The sequence below is a fragment of the Gymnoscopelus braueri genome (assembly GCF_963280865.1).
Source record: "Gymnoscopelus braueri genome assembly, chromosome: 8".
Classification (NCBI taxonomy): Eukaryota; Metazoa; Chordata; class Actinopteri; order Myctophiformes; family Myctophidae; genus Gymnoscopelus; species Gymnoscopelus braueri.
The window spans coordinates 45083372-45089371 of NC_137609.1; positions in this window are offsets into that span (position 1 = coordinate 45083372).

Sequence of the window (6000 nt, forward strand, 5' to 3'; positions counted from 1 at the left end):
GCCTAGATGGTAGTATGGTGTTGAATGCAGAGCTGTAATCCATGAAGAGCGTTCTCACATAATGATAGTGATATAGGGCTGTACTGTATGTTGTGATTGATTCTCAGCTGCTGTATATAGCATGTGACCTATCAGTTCAAGCTAAAACTGTAACTTCCCTAGGGATCGATTCATACAGCAGCTGACCAATTAGTGCTGCTAAAGTGCTAAAGCGTCCTCGCTACTTAAGGGACTATAACATTTAGTTCGCCGGGGGAGCTTTTTATGAAATTGATTCAAAATAATATTTTGACTCAAATTGAAAGCTAACATTTTTCAATATATTATATTGAAAAATATATATTGACAGAAAAAAAGGGTTTGGCCTATACTGACATTTACTAAATATTTCAAAATGAATTATATTTTATTTATATGATAGATTTGCTTAGTTGAATACTTAATTGTGATTGGTAAAGCTAGACATTCTTTGGTCTGTTATTTGTGAATAGCACATTCAGCTGGCAAGAAACAAATAATCTAATTTGAGTCAAAGTATTGATTTCTTTCACAAGTAATGTAATAAGCAAGATAATGTAGTGAGGTGGTCATTATTGGAAAATAATCATTTTTTAAATGTAGCTATTTTATTCCTTTCCTATTACCTATTCCCTATTCCTTATATACTTTATTTTTAAACGCAGGTTTCATGTTTTATTTCAAGTAATTTTTCAGTCAGTCAGCTGCAAATGAGCTTTGCAAATAAACTTGCCTTGCATGGGTAGTGTTTATTCCATAACCCTGACCTCACTATACATTGACCTTTAAATAATTAATTTTGTAAGGGATTTTCATTCATCAAAGCAGCCATGCCTTGTTTTGAAATAAAATTGTTATTCTCTTCCCCTAATGCAACATCATGGGGAAGGTTCACAGTAATACCAGCAAGTGGCGCTCTAATCACACAAATGAGGCAGGTGTGGAGTGGAAGTGGAAGGATAATACTACCAACACATTGAAAAAGCTTTTAAAACTAAACTCGCACTACTTTTACCCTTAGTGCTCCTCCAGTTAATCCAGTTTTCATATTAGAATGAATCTACTATTGATAGTTGGTCTCCAATCATCTCATAAAATAACAAGTTGAGGTGACTAGTTTACTCAACACAATGTTTCATAGCAGCATTAACCTATTATGATCAAACTGCCACACCCACCTCGTTTGACAAATTCAAATGCAATTAACAAAATGTTGTAACTTAAGAATACAAATATATACCTGTATATTGTAGGCTATTTTAGGCCCACTGTAGCAGCAGGTGCAGTCTGTCTCATCCAAAAAGTGCATACAATGGACATTTGCCTTCATCTCACTGCAAACACAGTGTAAAACACTACAGACGTTAAAGAACAGCTCAAATGGATTAAATACAAGATACATAAAATAAATGTTCAGCAGCAGCAGTGCTCATGGGCTTGGGGGATGTTTTATGATGTCCCTGTTCAGAATGGCAACAGCAGAGAGCACAAACAATATCTTGTTCCCATTTTCCTGGTTAGTGATATGTTGACAAGCAACAGCTGGTTATGAATGAAGGGAGTTCATGGGGTCATCTAAGACAGTGGTTCTCAACCTTTTCAGGCCTCGACCCCCCAAAATAATCATATTTGAACTGGGGACCCCCCCTCCCCTCACCCTAACAAGCACTTGGAATGTAGGAGGCATTACATTTAGTTTGACTCGGTTCCACAGATAAATATTGTGAAAATAGCAGATCTACAAGCTCACAACGCCTCGCCTTGCGTTGTGAGGTGTTGTGAGCTTGTAGATTCAAAAAAAATTGTCTCTTTCTTATATTATTTGACAATGTGTCAAATAATATAATGTTTGACCAGTTTTTATAGTATAGTTTGTTGATTACTTTTGAAGCAGTAATGGTCATTTTCCCAGAATCAGGTTGAGAACCACCGATCTAAGACGCGGGTTGCCTTCTTGGTTATGGACCTGTAGGTTCTGGAGTGTTTGTCTCCAGTCATTTTGCTGGCCTGGTTGGACTAAAACTATAACTGAGAGGTTCCCATTCCAGGAGAGAATGTTAAAGGTGACAGCACTCTCAGTGAGAGTATATATACCATGGTCAGGGTGTGTTTACTGGCATTAAATCTCCTTAGTTTCCTGAGGAGAGAGCTGCTGCCGTGCCTTTTTATATTGTAGTCTGCATTGGTCCGAATGTTGAGTTTATTGTCAATGGCTGTTCCCAGATGTTCAACTGAGTGACCTGCTATATGTGTCCTCCTGACCCATCATGATAGCAGGCTATGACGCCTGCCCCATAAATCCATAAAAAGTATGCACACATTATGTGTTGGGCTTGTCTAGATCAGTGGTTCTCAAACCTTTTCATGTCAAGGACCCCCAAAATGAAATGTATTTGGCCGCGGAACCCCCATCTTCATTTTTTTTTTTTTAGGCTATGTGATGTAATGTAATTGTATTTCACCGTTTGTCTGTTTTCTGATGTTATTGTTTTTCAGTTTTTCTGTTTTGTGTGAGGACTGCGGATGAAAATTAGCATCTTTGCTAAATCCGGTGTATTTACGTTCATGTGACGTTCATTAATATGCTCTGTCCTGTCTAAATAAACAAATAAAGTAAAGTATCTCAAAGATATTTTGTGCCAGGGATTTTTCCAGATCTGCTATTTTTGAATAGCCAAAGTATAAAATGTGGGTAAAGTGGTTAAAATGATTGTATTGCTATATCAACTAATTTCGCTGGAAACCCCCTGGTACCCTGGGGGTCCCCGGACCCCACTTTGAGAACCAATGGTCACTCCAGATGACTATATACTGTACTTTATCCAAAAGAGTGAGAGTGGGAGTGGTGTCACACCTCGGTTGTCTCTGTAGGCAAACTGCTTGGGATCCATGAGCTTAGCTGTTTGCGATGCGAGTTCCTTGCTCATTAAATGCTCCACGCATTTGCTTAATAGAGGTGTGAGGGCGATGGGTCTAAATTCATTAAGCGATTGTGTGCGTGCTGTTTTAAAGCACTGGGACAACGGTTGCCATTTTCCAGGCCTGGAGGACAGAACTGGTGTTAAGGAGCATCTGGAATAATTGGGTAAAGATGGGTCCCAGTTGGGTGGCACATTCTTTCAAGACCCTTCCTTTGAGCCCATCTGGCCTGGGAGCTTTGTGATGGTTGACTCTGGAGAATTGTCAATTTCCTTTTCCTTTTCCTTTAATATCACGGTATATATATAGGCCTATATATATATATATATATATATATATATATATAATATGCAGATTACAGGATGAACCCTATACATTTAGTTGATCCCATGTCATTTCATGTACAGTATAGTGCCACCCTATTTTATTCATTTTTCACCCTCCCCTCCCAATTCTGGCACTATGGTGCCACTATTACGCATTTTTCTTTTCATTAAAGAAAGGAATAAGGCACTAAGCAAGACTACATTGTTGAGGTTGGATGTAAGACACGTAAGGAGCAACGATGCCTCTTAGTCTTGCTAAGGTTAATGTTGGAATCAGGGCACGGTTAGTGACAGAGACAGTTAGGGAGGGTTAAGGTTAGTTTGTAGTAGAGACTACTAGAGAATATACTGCTGCTGGCCCAAAAGCTTTCTTACACCGTCTCCATTTTCTACTTAAGGGTTGTTAGGGTAACAGAGATATTGGCAAAAAATGACCTGTGGTGTTCCTTTGGGGAATTTACAGGCCTTGCAACATTCCTCAGTATCTGAGGGAAACCGGATGCTCATCTCTCTCCTTACTTTCTCTCATCCCAGCACTAACACTAACACCACTTCTTCTGGGCCGTCTTCAGGGGCTCCCCAATAGTACCGGTCATGTGTGCAGCTGGAGAGTCATGTAACACTAATCCTGCTGCCCCGGCTCGGGAAAAGTACTCGCCCCTCACTTAGTGAGAGTGAGAATAACAAAGGGCTGAGTGTGGCTGCAGCCCCAGGGCCAGCCCATCTCAACGTGTCCTGAGTCATAGCGTTATAGCTGTTCCCCGCCCTGCCTATTTTCCCACGCACGTCTGTCTTTTGCTCACACCCGTTCTTTTAATTCCTCACGCTGTCTCTCACTTTTCTTCCTTTGTGAATATCTGACCCCAATGTCTCCTTCCTCAACCTTCAGAGAGACTGTCCGGTTGGAGATTATGATGTAATCTGTCACCCCCTAGTGGTTGTGGCTTAGGAGAACGATGGGGTCTCTTCAGACCTTCGGGGACTTCAGAAGGTCAAAGAGAAGGAATGTTTACGTGTCCTCAGAGCAGGGAGCAAAAATGTGGTTGGCGTGGCATTGTAGGGCCAAAATCATCCCACAATTAGGCTATTATATACAACTAGAAATCTGAAGGAAAGAATACCTCTACAGGTCTAAATCTGCCTCTAAAACCATGATAGCCTATCATTACTTTATTCAGACCAGTTTTATGATCAATGACCAAATGAGGAGGAATCAGGTTGATAATGATTCATTACCACACCTACCAAATCATTATACTGTATGAACACAGTTAAAATAAATATGGAAATGTACTTCTACAAGTAATCTTGATTACATAGAATGCATGTTCAAACGTGGCCTTTATATAAAATGAGCAGGTATGTTTATCAGTCCCACAAAAAATCTCTACCCAAATCTTTCATCAGTGGAATGATGTCACACCAGGATAACAATATGGTTGGATGAGGATAGTACTGTGATGGTTGAGAGAGCAGTTTCCTAGGTAACAATTCTGTGTACAATGCTTGCAGCATGGGTTTGAGTGTTGCGTGAGCGAGCCATGTCTTCATGTTTTCCACTTTTTAATTTCAATGACCCCCAGTTTGATATGTATGAGTCCATGGAACGCCATTTGATCTCTGGATCGTAATCTACCATGTAAAATGTTGCTAATTTAACTCTAGCAGTGTACAAATGGAGTCAAAGGGACCTATATTTGCTTCCATTTGTATACACTTGTTCTGTTACGGTCCATTTGGCTCCTAATCATTTAGCTGGGGAGCCCTGGAACACCCTCATGGACCCCTTGAGGTCCCCAGACGGGCCAGACCCCAAGTTGAGAATCACTGCTCTATCCAAAACGAAGGCAAACAGAGAATGTCAGAAGAAGTGCTTATTATTGTTATTTTACTTCTGTTTGCATCCAGTTAAAGGTACCTGTGTTGACCAAACTTATACAATGCAAGGCAAGGGAACCACTTAGGATTGTGGGAGCCATGATAACATATCTTGTATCATATTGCACTTCACCATTTAATAAACATGGAAATGTAATAAACCAGGGCATCTTTAGATAACCCCTTGTGGTGCTCATAGGGGTTGCAGGGATAAAGTTCCTGCCCACCACCACAGAGACTATAGGGGGTTCGAATCCTCCGTGGTGCCTCTGGGCTTGGTCCAGCGTCTAAACGAGTGCAATTAGCTATGTTCATGGATAGGACTCCGGGTGGGGGGGGGGGTGATCTGTGTCGCTGCCCTACGCAGACTCCTACAGGTTGGTCTGTTCAGTGCAGTGTGGACCTATAGGATGAATAGCGTGTATACCTGACTGTCAGGTGAATAGAAGCAGCCTTGATGAGACACGCATATCTGGGGAGACACGTGGTTGTCTGTGCTCGCCCTATAGGACCAACTGTAGGAGTCAGCCGTAACAAGAGACTACAGGATATTGGCAATTGCCACAATGACTAAATGACTAAATTGTGAGAAAAGGGAAAGAAAATAATTGTACCCCCCCCTACACCACACACACACACACACACACACGCACACACGCACACGCACACTCACACTCACACGCACACGCACACACACTCACGCACGTACTCACGCGCACACACAAGCCGTGTGGTGGGCGGCCTTGCGATTATCAGTCCTGTGAGACTTTCTGAGGTCATCTCCCCGCTATAGATTGTATCATAAAACAAAGAGTGTCCTACATTATGGTGTAAGTCAGTGGTTCTCAAAGTGCGGTTC